The sequence below is a fragment of the Rattus rattus genome, chromosome X (genome assembly GCF_011064425.1).
Source record: "Rattus rattus isolate New Zealand chromosome X, Rrattus_CSIRO_v1, whole genome shotgun sequence".
Lineage (NCBI taxonomy): Eukaryota > Metazoa > Chordata > Mammalia > Rodentia > Muridae > Rattus > Rattus rattus.
In genome coordinates this window covers 90111083-90129822 of record NC_046172.1, presented here as the reverse complement: position 1 = coordinate 90129822, position 18740 = coordinate 90111083, and the positions used below count along the sequence as shown (strand labels likewise).

The 18740-nt window shown below is 37.5% G+C and overlaps 2 pseudogenes; one reads left to right on the top strand and one right to left on the bottom strand.

The window, feature by feature from the left end:
* Positions 1 to 2332: 2332 nt before the first annotated feature.
* On the bottom strand, positions 2333 to 7330 carry LOC116888075 (annotated as a pseudogene).
* Positions 7331 to 8160: 830 nt separating this feature from the next.
* On the top strand, positions 8161 to 8636 carry LOC116888255 (annotated as a pseudogene).
* Positions 8637 to 18740: the final 10104 nt, after the last annotated feature.

Here is an 18740-nt window from a genome sequence, read left to right as displayed (position 1 = left end):
AAATAAAGATAGACTTATTCTGTGTTGCCTAGGGAACAAATCTAAGATATTGTCTGAAATGGCATTTGAATGACTTTTGGAGTCATATAAGAAAAAAGAGGACATAATTATCAGGAAATATAGAACAAAGAAGTGGATGAATCTCAGAAGTCATTAAAGACCTTGCAGTTAGACATATTTAGATGTTCAGAGAGTTAGAAATGAATCTTATTTTTCTTTGAAATTCTGATGAATTCATACACAGATATGCACTGAATGAGTCAATAAGACTTTGTTGAATAAGTAAATCTATCAAGTGGCTAATTGATTGAGATTGCTCATTCTTAGAACAAGGGGTAACATAGGGTCAGTCTCTGTTTATCCCACTTCTTAGTTTCTTTACAAAGTATATATAAAGATATCTTATACAAAGAAATTCAAAAATAATATGGAAGGCAAAATAATTTTACTGGACAATGGACAGACAAGTGTTTAGAAAGGTAGTTAAGTAGTACTGAACTATGGAGCTTTCTGTATGGAACTGAGAATATGCATGGGAATCACCAATCCTTTCTGTTACCCTCTGGAGTACTAGGAAAAGAAAGAACTGTTTTCTATATGAATTATCATCATTCTTTATCTCATCCATTTCTTCTGACTATAGACAGCAATTTGTTTCCTGTCCTTAGTCAATTCCAAATAAAAAATCAACTAGTGGAATAATATCAGGGGACATGGGTCAAGGATAAGCTTAGTTAAGTTTTGGTAAATTAAATTTGTATCTGAGGAGAGGAGATACTTATGGATGAGAAGTTTAACAGTTGCTAGACATAAGCAGAAATGTATGAATCCATGACAGGGCCACTCACGGGTCTCCAAAGAAAACTGCTGGATGCCATTTCATCTTTGACATATGCATATATCTTTGATATGTGGGTTTTAGTGCGAAACCAAGGAATTCATTAAAAATTATCTATTGTAAAAATTAATAATTCATTAACAGCGGAGTTTGGAGCTGGATCACGTCCCCAAGGTCATCTCAATATTTGCATGGAGATACAGCATTTACTATAACTACAAATATATGCTATGGGGAAACAAAAAGCAGATATCGTGTCTCATATTTCTGTTAATAATGAGATATATACTGGAATCTAGGGTGTTTTTGGTCTCATTCTCTCTCTCCCTCTCTAATGAGCCAAACATATTAAATAAGTCTCTTCCTGCATAATGATGTTACACGTGACCATACAACATGATATTCTGGTATTTGCCCATGATTTTATTAACTAATAGCAATGTACCATCTAGTTTTATAGATATATTCTATCATGCTTGAACAATAAGAAAACAAACCTTGCCTAAAAATATATTACTTAGAGTTTATCTCCATCATTAAGCGGTATCTGACTGTAATTAATTTTACACAATGGCCAGCAAAGAACACAGAGAAAATAAATTCATCGTAACCTTTATTTCACCCTCTGAAGTAGTGGAGGAGAGTCAAAGCAGAACTAGATTGTTTCTATGAATTAAAGAAAGAGAAATTAGGGAAACTGAGCAACCTGAAACATGAAGGGCAGATCTCTGAGAAAAGAGAGCTACCCAGAAAAAAAAAAAAGAAATCTAGAGAAAAGAGGAGGTGGGGGGATTTTTGCAAGTAGAACTGGCTTGTGAAATGTCTACAAGTATTCATTTACTATGGGAAATTTATAAATTTACAGACACTTTGATAGTGCCTATCATGGTAGGGGGTAGCAAGTGGGTGTCAAAATGAAAAAAAAATATTAATATTGTGTAATAAGATGTCCATAGGGCTTTGAAAAGATCTTACTTAGCAGTAAGATGATTAATGAACTAAACCACATAGACAACAATGATTATTTTTTATATAAATATTGGAACAAGAAAAAAATCATATATTTGGAATCTAAAAGGTTTTGTGAATGTCCTATGCATATGACACTTTACTCTTAGACAACAAAATACAAATTCTTCTTATATGTACATGAGATAATTACCCAGATATTCCATATGACTTGTCATGAAAAAATTCACTTTAAATTAAAAAAACTTGAAATTATGTGAAATATTTCCATTGACTACAGTGGAAATAAACCAGAAGATAGTAGCAACAGGAAATATATAAAATTCACACAAATGAAAAATGTAAAATATTTGTTTTTCATCCATGCAGCATTTGCTGCCTGTGATTTGATTTCAGATGGAAAAAAAACAAAAGATCTAAGCACAGCAAAGGCTGGTTATCAATGCCAAGGTTTTAAGACTCATGGGAATCTATGTTTCAACCCCTGTCTGGCTCACAACAAGTCTTGATTTATTGGAAAGGAGATTAGGAACTGCAATATTTGAGATGATTCTCATCTGTAGGTGTGTAGGCTTTAGAATTTTCTTATTCGCCGAATTCACCACCCAGCCTGGAGCAAGATTAAAGGAAATCTGCCTTGAATCCTGAGCATTCTGTAGAGTTTATCCTTTGTGGTATCAAGAAGAAAGTAGTCATACTTTATGGCGAGATCAAATGTTGCATCAGGAAACTTGGCAGGGTCACCTGGTACCCTCTGTTTTCTGCATCTGTAAAATAGGGCACTAGTGCCTCAGGTGGGAGCATTCATTTTGGAATGGATTGTCCTCACAGAAGGAATGGAATGAGCTTGCACAGAAATTCTAGTCTTCTTGGATCATAGAAGGCAGTAATAACAACCTACTGACTTTTTTTTTCAGTTGGAGTAATGGCTAATTCTGAAGCCAACTACAACTTTAATTAACTTTTGCTTGAAAAGTATCAGCACTGTCTTCAAACAGCTGGATCCTGTAATCCTTTTTAAGTGGTTTGATGGACACACCTCTCCCATTCACAAGCTAGGTTAAGTCAATAAATACAGTTGGATCAACTCAACATAAATGAATGAGATACTATAGTTTCCAAGACTCAAAGGCTGGTATTGGTGCCTCAAACTGTGTCCTTCTTCAAGTCCATATTTTGGGATTAGGATGTAAAATGGAGTCTGCCCTCCCACAAAGCATAGTTGGACAGAGTTCTTTCTCCTTAATGGCTTCTGCCACATTTCTTTCTTTCTTTTATTTTTTCCATCTTTATTAACTTGGGTATTTCTTATTTACATTTCGATTGTTAGTCCCTTTCCCGGTTTCTGGGTCAACATCCCCCTAATCCCTCCCCATCCCCTTCTCCCCCCATTACCGCCCTCCCCCCAACAATCACATTCACTGGGGGTTCAGTCTTAGCAGGACCCAGGGCTTCCCCTTCCACTGGTGCTCTTACTAGGATATTCATTGCTACCTATGAGGTTGGAGTCCAGGGTCAGTCCATGTATAGTCTTTAGGTAGTGGCTTAGTCCCTGGAAGCTCTGGTTGGTTGGGATTGTTGTTCATATGGAGTCTTGAGCCCCTTCAAGCTCTTTCTTACTTCATCTCCCATCCCTTGGTCATCTTTCCTATTTTCTGGAGTTAGGGCTGGGATTCAGAATGGCCATTCTCACTCTTGGCAAGGATAGCAGAGGGCCAGGCTGGTTCAGCAACCTCTCACCAAATCAGCTATGAGCCCTGGTCTTGTATGGGTGCCCTAGAGGTGGCTTAAATGAACTTTTTAAAAAACGAGTTAGTGAGGAAATTATGAAGAAAAATAGAAAGTACTTTGAGGTTGATTAAAAATGAAGATCATTACATTGAGTAGAATGGTACATGCCTATTATTCCAGAGATCTAGAAAGCTGTTAAAGCAGGAGCCTGAGGACACAGCTGGCACAGGCTGCACAGAGAAACCCTCATGCGCTCTAAAAATCATATATCAAAGCTAATGGGAAATAGTAAAAGTAACCCCATGATGTACCATAAATGCCAGTATTAGAAAGGAAGTAGTTTTTTTTTTATGTCATATGAAAAGTATAGGCAGCAATAGGTAAATGAACTGGGTTATATGTAAAAATTCAAATTTTCTATACATCAGTATTTCCAAGCCTTATTAAAATGTAAAATAGGGGTTGGGGATTTAGCTCAATGGTAGAGCGCTTGCCTAGAAAGTGCAAGGCCCTGGGTTCAGCCCTCAGCTCCAGGAAAAAAAAGACAAGAGTTTCAAATAAGAACATAAAATTAACACCTGCAGCTAAACAACCATAACAAAACAATTGGTTAGTAGTGGGTAAGCAGTTTAAAATAACTGCTTCTTCAAATATCATGCATAAGTACATAATATGCAAATGAAAACATGATGCGATACCACAAGTCAGGAGTGATAATGTTCCAAAGAAATGTCATAGGTCAGCAAAACCCCCAATATTAAGTATGAGAACCTTCCATTGTTGGTAATGGCAATCCAAGCATCTGAATAAACAATGTGGACCATTGCTACTGTCCTTGAGTACTTCCTAGCAAATGAAGACAAGCACCCACTGCTGAAGGCAGCATATGCTTTGACCATAGGACTTAAAGGATTTGACCTGGATATGATCACAAACCCTCCTGCCCCGAGGAACAACTTTTACTGTATCACAGATTGTTCTGTAAGCTTTAATTTGTGGAAAGCAATCAATAGTCCTAGCAAACTATAATGACTTTGAACCATAACAATTGTCAACATAGCATTATCAGTGAATGGCGCTAGTTCAACTGGAGGTCAGCATGTAGAAGAATGCAAATCAATCCATTCTTATCGCCCTGTACAAAGATCAAATCCAAGTGGATCAAGGATCTCCACATAAAACCAGATACACTCAAAGTAACAGAAGGAGAAGTGCAGAAGAACCTCCAACACATGGGTAACTAGGGAAATTTTCCTAAACAGAACACTAATGGCAAATTCTCTAAGATTAAAAATTGACAAATGGGACTTCATAAAATTGCAAAGCTTCTGTAAGGCAAAGGAAACTGTCATTAGGACAAAAGGGCAACCGACACATTGGGAAAAGATCTTTACCAATCCTACATCTGATAGAGGGCTAATATTCAATATATTCAAGGAACACAAGAAGATAGACTCCAGAGAATGAAATAACCCTATTTAAAAATGGGGTACAGAGCTAAACAAAGAATTCTCAACTGAGGAATATCAAATGGCTGAGAAGCACCTAAAGGAATGTTCAACATCCTTAGTCATCAGGGAAATGCAAATCAAAACAACCCTGAGATTCCACCTCACACCACAGCCACCCAATTAGACAAGATGGATGAAGCAAAGAAGTGCAGGCCAACAGGAACCGGATGTAGATCTCTCCTGAGAGACACAGCCAGAATACAGCAAATATAGAGGCGAATGCCAGCAGCAAACCACTGAACTGAGAATAGGACCCCCGTTGAAGGAATCAGAGAAAGAACTGGAAGAGCTCGAAGGGGCTCAAGACCCCATATGAACAACAATGCCAACCAACCAGAGCTTCCAGGGACTAAGCCACTACCTAAAGACTATACATGGACTGACCCTGGACTCTGACCTCATAGGTAGCAATGAATATCCTAGTAAGAGCACCAGTGGAAGGGGAAGCCTTGGGTCCTGCTAAGACTGAACCCCCAGTGAACGTGGTTGTTGGGGGAGGGGGCAATGGGAGAGGATGGGAGGGGAACACCCCATATAGAAGGGAGGGGAGGAGTTAGGGGATGTTGACCTGGAACCGGAAAGGGACTAACAACAATGTAAATAAAGAAATACTCAAGTTAATAATAATAATAAAAAAAAAAAAACTCAAGAAACAGCAGATGCTGGTGAGGATGTGAAGAAGTGGAACCCTCCTTCATTGTTGGTGGGATTGCAAACTGGTACAACCACTCTGGAAATGAGCCTGAAGTTTCCTCAGAAAATTGGACATTGCACTACTTGAGAACCCAGCTATACCACTCCTAGTATAGCCCAAATGAGATTACCCAAGATACAATCCACACTCCTGGGCATATAACCAAAAAAATTGCTCAAACATACAACAAAGACACATGCTCCACTATGTTTATAGCAGCCTTATTTATAATAGCCAGAAGCTGGAAAGAATTCAGATGCAATTCAACAGAGGAATGGAGTAAAAATATGGTACATCTACACAATGAAGTACTACTCAGCTATTAAAAGCATTGACTTTGTGAAATTCATAGGCAAATGGATGGAACTAAGAAAATCTCATCCTGAGTGAGGTAACCCAATCACAGAAAAATGCACATGGTATACATTCATTGATAAGTGGACATTAGCCCAAATGAGATTACCCAAGATACAATCCACAGACCACATGAAGCTCAAGAAGAAGGATGACCAAAGTGCTGATGCCTCAGAAGGGGTAACAGAAATATTAATAGGAGGAAATACAGAGACAAATTTTGGAGCAGAGACTGAAGGAAAGGCCATCTAGAGACTGTCCTATCTGGGGACCCAGCCCATACACGTACAGCCACTAAATGCAGACATTATTGCTGATGCCAATTAGTGTATGCTGACAGGAACCTGATATAGCTGTCTTCTGAGAGGCTCTGCCAGAGCATGACAAATACAGAGGCAGATGCTCACAGCCAACCATTGAACTGAGAATGTGGTCCCCATTGGAGGAGTTAGAGAAAGGATTGAGGGTGCTGAATGGTTTTACAACCTCATAAGAACAACAATAACAACCAACCAGAACTCCCAGGAACTAAATGGCAGTTGTCGCAGAGGATGACCTTGTTGGGCACCAATGGTAGGAGAAGCCCTTGGTCCTGCCAAGGCTCGATGCCCCAGTGTAGGGGAATATCAGGATGGAGAGGCACGAAGATGTGTTTGGATGGGTGAGGGAACACCCTTATAGAAGAAGGGGGATGGGGAATAGGATAGTCGTTTATGGTCGGGAAACCAGGAAATGGGATAACATTTGAAATGTAAATAAAAAATATCTAATAACAAAAAGCAGTTGTCATCACAGCAATATTATTTTTACTGTTATAGTACTGGCATAAGTATTTGGCAAGAACTGAGAGCTATTAAATTGAACTTATATCTCATTCAATACAAAGCACATCATGCTTGGTACTGTAAAACTAGTAAACTAGCCAGGAATAGCGATGGCATTGGTCTTTGAAGAGAACCCACTGCTTCCCCTTTATTAGAAAAGTACAATAATTCACTCTTTTCTAAAACTTATCCTAATTCCCACAAATAAATGTAGCTCCAACCAATTCTGCTTTTCTTTGAAGCAGATGGAAACCATTATAGAAAGCCCCAACAGATCAAAATATTTCTGCACCCATGTCTCAGAGAAGATGAAGGAAGAGGGACCGAAAGATTGTGATACCTAGAGAACAGAAAATCTTCTCTGAGATAGTTTTTCCTAGAAATGACAGAGAAACTTCACCTTCAGCATTGCTGCCTAAACAGAACCTGGACAAGGACAATGCCAGTAGGCATTCTTCCATGCAGTGGTCTAGATCTAGACAAGACACAGGAAACTAGAGGATGCTGAGGGCAAGGGGAATAATCTCCCATTAGAGAGACGCTCCATAGTTGGTTATCCAACTGCATACCAACAGCGTCTACCCTGTAATTCATATACATACAGGCAACATGAAAGTAACTCAGAGCCACTTCATGCTTTTATAAGTATAAATGGAACAGTAGTAATTAAAGAAACCTTGTATTTGAGAAGGTGCTAGAATATTCATGGAAAATTTAAAGGAGAGAGGAAGGAGGAAAGGATATAATTATTTTTAATTAAAATATAATAGTTTAATCTAGTTTAAATAATGAGGGATCAAATATTGCTTCAGTTTATATCACTGAAATATAGATAGACCCAGAGAATGTCATGCAGAATAGAATAAATAAAGCATATTTTGTACGATTTTCATATACAGGTGCCCCCAAACAAGCCAGTCCACAGCAACAAAAATCAGGCCAGTTGTTTCTAAGAAGTATAGATAGAAAATAGAAAGCAACCTCATAATGGGTACAAGATTTCTTTTTGCAGTTATGAAAACATTGGGTAATTTGTTTTGTTTTTCTTTATTATAAATGAGCTGGATTTAATGCTTTAACATTATTGAAATGATGAATTTTACTTTGATTCAAAGAAAAATTAAATAAGAAAAATGAGATGCAGTTCTTAAGGTGCACATAGAAGACAAACAACATTAAATGACCAAACAAAACCTGTTGGGATATGTTAATAATTTCATTGTTTAGAGCAAAGCAATAATGGTGGCAAGTTCTAGTCCAGTCAACCCTGTGTTTGTCTCTGATGTCAGCATTGGGAGCTAGGAAGTTGGTGGCATGAAGATCAAGCTGACTGCAGATGTGGTACCTAAGATTTAAGAGAACTTTAGGTAATCCTTCACTGGAGAGTTCAGAAAGGATGGTATTCCGATAGGATACAAAATAAGCTCCTTCCACAGGATCATGAAAGTTCTGGGGTTGATGGTATTTATCAGGATCCGTTTACAGCTGAAAACTTATACGTAGACACTCAGGTCCATATGTGCTTTCCGTGGTAAACAGTGGTCCCAAGACAAATAGGTGCCAGTTCTTTATCACATGTCCTATGTGGTAGTGGCTCAGTGAGGCATATAGTCACTGATGGGCTTCTAGTGATGTGAAAGATTGGGAATGTTCACACAGGCCTCAACAGTAAGCCCCAAGCACCAGTGGTAATCTCACAGTGTGGAGAAATGTAACTAGACTAAGGCTGAACCAGTTCTTCTGGTGTTTTGGATGACATCCTCCCTTGAGTCTGACAAGCCGAACTGGCCTCTCTGTTTGCCTTCCTGCCTTCACATTGTGTGATCCAGGACCTGGAATTATCATAGATCAGAACCATTATCCTGTTTAAAATTTGTACTGTACACAAAGGATCAATTAATTGATACAAGAAATAATGACATTGTTAAAAATAAATGTAAAAAGTACGAACTCTTTTTTTCAGATGATAAAAGGTAAACCCATCTAACAAAGGGTTTGGCTATTTGAAAAAAAGTACTGGTAAATATCATCACATGAATGAATTTGATGATATAGCTGGCAAGTTAAGGCTGTCACAACACACCATATTTCATGGTCTATTTATAGTAAATGACTATCATAACATAGAAACACAATGTAATTAATTATACTCAAGATGTCGTATTGGGGAAAATATTGGTGACTTCTCATATAAATGATGTGATTTTATAGAGTAATGAAAATGCTCTGAAAGAATATTGTAGCATCATTATATTTAGTGAATTTGTAAAACAAACTAAATACCTTTCTATTGTGAACTTTGAAAGTTGAATTTTGGGACTTTTGAAATACAGTAAAATGTAATAACATGTATGAAAACATATTATGTGATCCATTATCCTTAGCAAATAGTGAAGGAGAATAAAAAAAAAACTCTAAATGCACTATGCAAATGAAAGCAGGAGAAAGAAAAGGCACCCCAGAATGTCTGATAGAACAAAAAACAAGCCACAAGGATGTATGAACAACCACAATAAATGAATAAATAAATAAATAAATAAATAAATAAATAAATAAATAAATAAATAAATGAAATTACTCCGTCGTTGGAAAGCAGAGACTACAACAGAAGAGCAATTTAATAATATTGTGATTGGATGACATTTCCTTTCAAATAAAATGTTGTTTGTTTGTTTGTTTTTTAAACTTCTCTAAGTTCCAAAAATAAATGAAGTGTTTGGCCCTAAACAGAAAATCTCTACCAACCCCACCAGGATATATAAAACAATGAAGAATATCAGAGACTGAGAATAAGGTTATATACCACAAAGAATATAAGAGGCTGGGATAGAAAGAAGTAATATGTGGTCTGATGACTGTATCTTGGGAAATCCAAGCTTTTGGGCTAATATTCACTTATCAGTGAGTGTATACCCTGTATGTTTTTTGTGTTTGGATTACCTCACTGAGGATAATATTTTCTAGTTCCATCCATTTGCCTATGGATTTTATGAAGCCAGTGATTTTAATAGCTGAGCAGTACTCCATTGTGTACATTACAATCCACAGGCCACATGAAACTCAAGAAGAAGGACTACCAAAGTGAGGATGCTTCAGTCCTTCTTAGAAGGAGGAACCAAAATATTAATAGGATGATATAGGGAAACAAAGTTTGGAGCAGAGACTGAAGGAAAGGCCATCTAGAGACTGACTCACCTGGGGATCCAGCCCATATGCAGCCACCAAACCCAGACAATATCGCTAATGCCAAGAAGTGCATGCTGACAGGAGCCTGATATAGCTGTCTCCTGAGAGGATCTGCCAGAGCCTGACATACAGAGGCCAATAGTAGCAGCCAACCATTGGACTGAGAACAGGGTCCCCATTGGAGGAGTTAGAGACAGGATTGGAGGAGCTAAAAGGGGTTGCAACCCCATAAGAATGACAATACCAACCACCAGAGCTCAGTGACAAAAGCTATCCACCAAGACTCACATGAACAGACCCATGGCTCCAGCTGCATATGTAGCAGAGGATGGCCTTGTTGGGTACCAAGGGGAAGAGAAGCTCTTGGTCCTGCCAAGGCTGGACTCACCAGTGTAGGGGAATGTCAGGGCAGGGGGGCAGGAAAGGGTGGTTGAATGGGCGGAGGAAGGAACATGCTCATAGAAGAAGGGTGAGGGGGGATAGGATAAAGGGTTTATGGAAGGGAAGCTGGAAAAGGGGATAACATTTGAAATGTAAATTAAAAATATCCAATAAAAATGAAAAAAGGAAGGAGTAAGAGAAAAATTCTCTTCTGAATATGACATGGCACTTGCATTTAGAACTCTGGTTATCTACATGCGACATATACAGCATAAGTTTGTTAACATTTTTTCTGAGCCGTGGATCATGTTTTTGTCAACTTGACATAAATTAGAGTCACTTGGAAAGACGGACTCTCAACTGAGAAAACACCTCCATAAGCTTTGTCTATCGGCAAGTCTTTATTAGGTGACTGATATGAGAAAGCTTAGATCACTGTGGATGATGCCACTCTTTGGCATGTGATCCTAGAATGTACAAGAGAGCAGACTAAATAAGGTAGTGAAAGCAAACAGTTTCTGACCTGTTTAAGTTCCTGCCCTGACTTCCCTGGATTATGAATTATACTGTGAAGTTGTAAGCTGAAATAGACCCTCTCCTCCAAAGTTGTTTGTGGTCATAGTTTGTTATAATAAAAACTCTAACAGAATCATGGATGAGGAAAGGGCATATGAAGGATCACGGACCCTAAGTTACTGGGAGTGGGTTCCCATTTTCTCTTATTGTGTAGTCACCGAAAGTTATCCATGTTCCAGTAAATAACATCACATTCATATTCTTTCAAGTAACTCCAGTTAAACAAGACAGTAGAACACTGATTTCTTAGGAAGAAGAGATTTAGTGGAAAAAAGAGAGAGGCAAAGGGAAGATAATGGAGTTAAGCAACTAAAATTTATTATATGCATAGGTAAAACAGTCAAATACTAAATTTCAGCTTTTCCTTCCTTGTATATATGTGATTAAGCATATGTAATTGGAAATAGTACAATATAAATCAGAAGCATGTCAAACCCATCCAAACATATCTCAGCTATCCTGCCAACATTATCCAAGGAATATCACTTATTAGATTTTGAGACTGATTTGAATAATTAATAGTGGGTGACAAAAGAATTTTCACACATGCTTCCAGATACTGACATGTTTGGGGACTGCATTAAGCTTTCTATTAGCTTAGCTCTATCACTTAAAGTGCCAAATTAGCAACACTGTAATGTCTCCTATTGAGATAGTGAGCCTGATGAAAGGACAATTATCTTTCTTCCCTGGTGTAATACATTTCCATTTGCAAAAGGAACTTACAGGAATTTATATTTTAAATCAGTATCCTTTAGTAAATTTCTCCACCTTCACTTAGCAGAAGGCTTACAGGAAGTTATTGGGCCAGTCTAGAATGTTAGCACTGCATTAAACGTCAGTAGTGAAAACTATTGAAGAAAATGGGAACTTTTCTGGTTTGCCCACAAACAAATTTTTGAGCTGATACCTCAGTGGTCAATGCCATCCTAAAAATGAATTGTGAAGGGGATTTCACGTTACATTGCTTCTCCACAGAGTGTGAGAAATAGATTACTACTGAACGATCACATAAAGACTACTTGAAGGCTGAGAAACTGGATCTGCCACTTTGACTTATATTTAAGCAAATGAATACTGCTGCCTCAGCCTAAGTTTGACGGCCTAGGAATCACTCCTCTCACCCCTTATTTTTGGCATGAAGGACGAAAGCAAAGTGAATGCAGAGTTTTACAGGGCCATCCATTCCTTTATGGTTCTTACATCAATAACGCAACCAACCCAGTTTTTGACTCCAAGGTCATTATATCCCATTTTGCCTGTGTAAAATTTTATGTCCCGAATCCAACATACCACATCCAAGCAAAAATTGTCAATTCTCATTAGGTGATGTTTTTCTATGCCTTATTAAAGAACCTTCAAATACTATTGCTATACCTTCAACTAATAAATTCCAGTTTTTAAAAATATTTCTCTGATTATATCAAACCCAGATACTATAAACAATACTGGGAAAAAGAATGACAAAGAGTTCCTTAAGGTAGGGAAAATATATTATTTACTACTGTGGTTTCAGTGCCTGATGGGTATTTAAGAAATTTATGTTCAATAAATGAATATACAAAATGTTAATATCAATAGATAGGCTAATTTAAATGGAGGAATTCATGGGCCCCACCTCTAGATGCAGTGCTACACACAATAAATGATAGCTGAGAATGAGAGTGAGACTTCACCAGTGATAAGCCTCCTAACTGGTTATCCAATACAAAAGTGTCAGCTCTTAAGTTGTATCAATGCACTAAATAAGTACAATATTATATTTATATTCATTATGTATGTGTGTATGTATGTATGTATGTAGCAATAATAATAAAAAAGAAAATCCTCAATATGAGGGAAAGTATTCCTCTTCTACAACAGTGTGTCTGTTGGTGTGGTTCATCTTTATTCAGCAATATTCACAAGATTCCCTTGGTGTTGCTTCTCCGATATACCTAGAATATGCTGTAAACTTCCTGTCCTTTAGGCTCCTGTAATGCTTCTGCTCTTTCTTCTGTAACAGTGATTGGATCTTTGAATTTTGAAGGGTTGTGCTTTTGAAAATTGTTCTTTATCTGTTGGAAAGAGGAGTTTCTTTGATGATAAATAAGACTTACATGTATATGTGGCTATAACAACAAATACTTAGAATGTATTTGGAGAGTACAATGGTTTAGTAATATGGTGGTTGAAGGATCCCTCCAAAATCCACTACTTTACTATCCCTGGATAGTTGGCTAGGTTTCCAGTATCAGTCATGATTTCCTTCATGTTGTGAAAACCATAAGTTCAATTACAGAGGTTTTGGTTAGTGCCAAGATATACAAGCCACTACTGCACCTTTAGGGATATCATGCTATGGTGATTGCTCTTTGTACTTCAAAGGTATAAGAGCTGGGTAAGACTATTGATTGCATGTGTACCTAGGAAACTTTCATGCTACCATTTAGTACCATGAAGGCTAGCCTTCAGGAAGATTTTGAGGTTAAAACTAAATCAGATTCTCAGTGTCCTGTATACAAAGTACATGGTGCCTTCAGGAATACAAAATTGTCTTCAATATCTAGTAGGCAAACAAGTACAATAGCAGTAGTCCATATTGCTTTCTGAGTCTCTTCGACTCCTCTGATGAACAGCAAAATTGGGAATTCCTTATGCCTAATGGTAGGGTTTTTGAAAGATAATCTATGGCTCTTTGTGTGAGAAATCATGTAGATCCAGATGAGAAAATTTCACTTAAATTATGTGTGTGTGTGTTTGTATTCATACTGATGTGTATATTATGTAATTTTAGGTAAATTGTAGTGTGATTCCTTATGAGTTTTTCTATCTATATCTATATGACTGTAGATATGAATATATACATATATATATGAATATTGAAAATATATATAGATATAATATATATATAACCTCATATTCAAGAAGATCAAAGGCACTCCCAGAAAATAAATACATGCATATATTACAATGAAACTATGCAAAAGCAAAGGAAAGCAATCATAAAATTTACAAGACAGAAATGCACATTTTTTAATTCACCAAAAAGTTACCCCAAAATATTCCAACATGTATTTCAAAATAAAAACTCATATTTTTAATTATGAAGCTGTGCATTTTTTGAGCATGAGGAAAATCTTACAGTTCTATGAAATGGCTTAACAGATTTGAATTACTTACAATTGGAAATATGTAACTCACTCAAGCTGGAGAATGTATCTGAGTATAGTGAAATTTCAAAACATACTTCCCCTCAAAACATATCAGAATGTCCTTTAATGAAAAGGCCTACATTGAAGAGATTATTATCAACCTTTTTTAAGTTATGAAAGGAAATAAACCATTGTGGCACCATGAAAAGTAACATATTACGTGTCAGCATGGCAACAGTACTTTTGACAAGCATTTGCATAAAAGTATTTTCAGCCTTGACAGAGCCTCTCGGCGGTTTCAATATCTCTATTGAATGATGAGCTCACTGCTGTGCTGCAAATGTGTTTCTTTCTCTACTTTAGAGGTGCCACTGGAAAGTAGGAGAACAAATGGCATTTTAAAGTTAGATATTGAACAAGAAGTTTAGAACATTTTCTTGATTGATTTATTTTCCCTTATCCTTTGCAATTACAAAGGCGTCTGGCTTTGAATTAGACAATATTGATCACTGACGCACTGCTATTCAGCAGCTTTATTTACAGGCGTGAAATGCCAAACACTGTTTTCATTAATGTCCTCATGAGGCTCAGCTGTCTGACTTACAAATGTACTCTTGATTGTTAAGATTTTCACTCACTGTTTAAACAGAAAAGTAGACTCTTTCTGTTCCATAAACCTACATCATACGTAACTCTTACAAGTAAAATTTCATATCGTACTTATCTAAGTTTAATATGCTTTCAATGTAAGATGGTTTCCATAAAAAATGTAGTTGATTTTAAATACTTAGTAACAATGTACCAAAGATATTGACTGTGGGATCTTGTAAAAATTAAAGTATATAATAGTCTGTTTATCATAGACAGAATTACTTTCATGAGATAAATAAGTAAGGACCAAATATATAATGTCCAAGAAAAATCAACCTTTCTTTTTTTTTTTTTTATTTTTAACTTTTTTTTTTTATTAACTCTATTTCTTTATACATTTTAGTGTTATTCCTTTCCCGCTCTCCGGCAAACATCCCTCCCCCCTCCCTTCCTTATGGGTGTCTCTCCCCAACCCTCCCCCCTATTGCCGCCCCCCTCCCCCAACTGTCTAGTTCACTGGGGGTTCATTCTTAGCAGGACCCAGGGCTTCCTCTTCCACTGGTGCTCTTATTAGGATATTCATTGCTACCTATGAGGTCAGAGTCCAGGGTCAGTCCATGTATAGTCTTTAGGTAGTGGCTTAGTCCCTGGAAGCTCTGGTTGCTTGGCATTGTTGTACATATGGGGTCTCGAGCCCCTTCAAGCTCTTCCAGTTCTTTCTCTGATTCCTTCAACGGGGGTCCTATTCTCAGTTCAGTGGTTTGCTGCTGACATTCGCCTCTGTATTTGCTGTATTCTGGCTGTGTCTCTCAGGAGCGATCTACACTTCTGCACTTCTTTGCTTCATCCATCTTATCTAATTGGGTGGCTGTATATATATGGGCCACATGTGGGGCAGGCTCTGAATGGGTGTCCCTTCAGTCTCTGTTTTAATCTTTTGCCTCTCATCCCTGCCAAGGGTATTTTGTTCCCTTTAAAGAAGGAGTGAAGCATTCATTTTTGATCATCCGTCTTGAGTTTCATTTGTTCTAGGCATCTAGGTAATTCAGGCATTTGGGAAATAATAGCCACTTATCAATGAGTGCATACCATGTATGTCTTTCTGTGATTGGGTTAGCTCACTCAGGATGATATTTTCCAGTTCCAACCATTTGCCTACGAATTTCATAAAGTCATTGTTTTTTGATAGCTGAGTAATATTCCATTGTGTAGATGTACCACATTTTCTGTATCCATTCCTCTGTTGAAGGGCATCTGGTTCTTTCCAGCTTGGCTATTATAAATAAGGTCATGGCGAAACATAGTGGAGCACGGTCTTTTTTTATATGTTGGGGCATCTTTTGGGTATATGCCCAAGAGAGGTATAGCTGGATCCTCAGGCAGTTCAATGTCCAATTTTCTGAGGAACCTCCAGACTGATTTCCAGAATGGTTGTACCAGTCTGCAACCCCACCAACAATGGAGGAGTGTTCCTCTTTCTCCGCATCCTCGCCAGCATTTGCTGTCACCTGAGTTTTTGATCTTAGCCATTCTCACTGGTGTGAGGTGAAATCTCAGGGTTGTTTTGATTTGCATTTCCTTTATGACTAAAGATGTTGAACATTTCTTTAGGTGTTTCTCAGCCATTCAGCATTCCTTAGCTGTGAATTCTTTGTTTAGCTCTGAAACCCATTTTTTAATAGGGTTATTTGTCTCCCTGCGGTCTAACTTCTTGAGTTCTTTGTATATTTTGGATATAGGCCCTCTATCTGTTGTAGGATTGGTAAAGATCTTTTCCCAATCTGTTGGTTGCCGTTTTGTCCTAACCACAGTGTCCTTTGCCTTACAGAAGCTTTGCAGTTTTATGAGATCCCATTTGTCGATTCTTGATCTTAGAGCATAAGCCATTGGTGTTTTGTTCAGGAAATTTTTTCCAGTGCCCATGTGTTCCAGATGCTTCCCTAGTTTTTTCTTCTATTAGTTTGAGTGTGTCTGGTTTGATGTGGAGGTCCTTGATCCACTTGGACTTAAGCTTTGTACAGGGTGATAAGCATGGATCGATCTGCATTCTTCTACATGTTGACCTCCAGTTGAACCAGCACCATTTGCTGAAAATGCTATCTTTTTTCCATTGGATGGATTTGGCTCCTTTGTCAAAAATCAAGTGACCATAGGTGTGTGGGTTCATTTCTGGGTCTTCAATTCTGTTCCATTGGTCTATCTGTCTGTCTCTGTACCAATACCATGCAGTTTTTATCACTATTGCTCTGTAATACTGCTTGAGTTCAGGGATAGTGATTCCCCAAGTCCTTTTTATTGTTGAGGATAGTTTTAGCTATCCTGGGTTTTTGTTATTCCAGATGAATTTGCAAATTGTTCTGTCTAACTCTTTGAAGAATTGATTGGTATTTTGATGGGGATTGCATTGAATCTGTAGATCGCTTTGGTAAAATGGCCATTTTTACTATATTAATCCTGCTAATCCATGAGCATGGGAGATCTTTCCACCTTCTGAGGTCTTCTTCAATTTCTTTCTTCAGAGTCTTGAAGTTCTTATTGTACAGATCTTTACTTGCTTGGTTAAAGTCACACCGAGGTATTTTATATTATTTGTGTCTATTATGAAGGGTGTCGTTTCCTAATTTCTTTCTCGGCTTGTTTCTCTTTTGTAGAGGAAGGCTACTGATTTATTTGAGTTAATTTTATACCCAGCCACTTTGCTGAAGTTGTTTATCAGCTTTAGTAGTTCTCTGGTGGAACTTTTTGGGATCACTTAAAATATACTATCATATCATCTGCAAATAGTGATATTTTTGACTTTTCTTTTCCTATCTGTATCCCTTGACCTCCTTTTTGTTGTCTGATTGTTTGGCTAGAACTTCAAGAACTATATTGAATAAGTAGGGAGAGAGGGCAGCCTTGTCTAGTCCCTGATTTTAGTGGGATTGCTTCAAGTTTTTCTCCATTTAGTTTAATGTTAGCAACTGGTTTGCTGTATATGGCTTTTACTATGTTTAGGTATGGGCCTTGAATTCCTATTCTTTCCAGGACTTTTATCATGAAGCGGTGTTGAATTTTAGTCAAATGCTTTCTCAGCATCTAATGAAATGATCATGTGGTTTTGTTCTTTCAGTTTGTTTATATAATGGATCACGTTGATGGTTTTCAGATATTAAACCATCCCGCATGCCTGGGATGAAGCCTACTTGATCATGGTGGATGATTGTTTTGATGTGCTCTTGGATTCGGTTTGCCAGAATTTTATTGAGTATTTTTGCATCGATATTCATAAGGGAAATTGGTCTGAAGTTCTTTTCTTTGTTGGGTCTTTGTGTGGTTTAGGTATAAGAGTAATTGTGGCTTCATAGAAGGAATTGGGTAGTGCTCCATCTGTTTCAATTTTTGTGAATAGTTTGGATAATATTGGTATGAGGTCTTCTATGAAGGTCTGATAGAATTCCCTGCACTAAACCCGCCTGTACCTGGGCTCTTTTTGTTGGGAGACCTTTAATGACTGCTTTCTATTTCCTTAGGAGTTATGGGGTTGTTTAACTGGTTTATCTGTTCCTGATTTAACTTCGTACCTGGTATCTGTCTAGGAAATTGTCCATTTCCTGCAGATTTTCAAGTTTTGTTGAATATAGGCTTTATAGTAAGATTGATGATTTTTGAATTTCCTCTGAATCTGTAGTTATGTCTCCCTTTTCATTTCTGATTTTGTTAATTTGGACACACTCTGTGTCCTCTCGTTAGTCTGGCTAAGGGTTTATCTATCTTTGTTGATTTTCTCAAAGAACCAACTTTGGTTCTGTTGATTCTTTCTATGGTCCTTTTTTGTTTCTACTTGGTTGATTTCAGCCTGAGTTTGATTATTTCCTGCCTTTCTACTCCTCCTCCTGGGTGTATTTGCTTCTTTTTGTTCTAGAGCTTTAGGTGTGCTGTCAACATTGACATATGCTCTTCCTGTTTCTT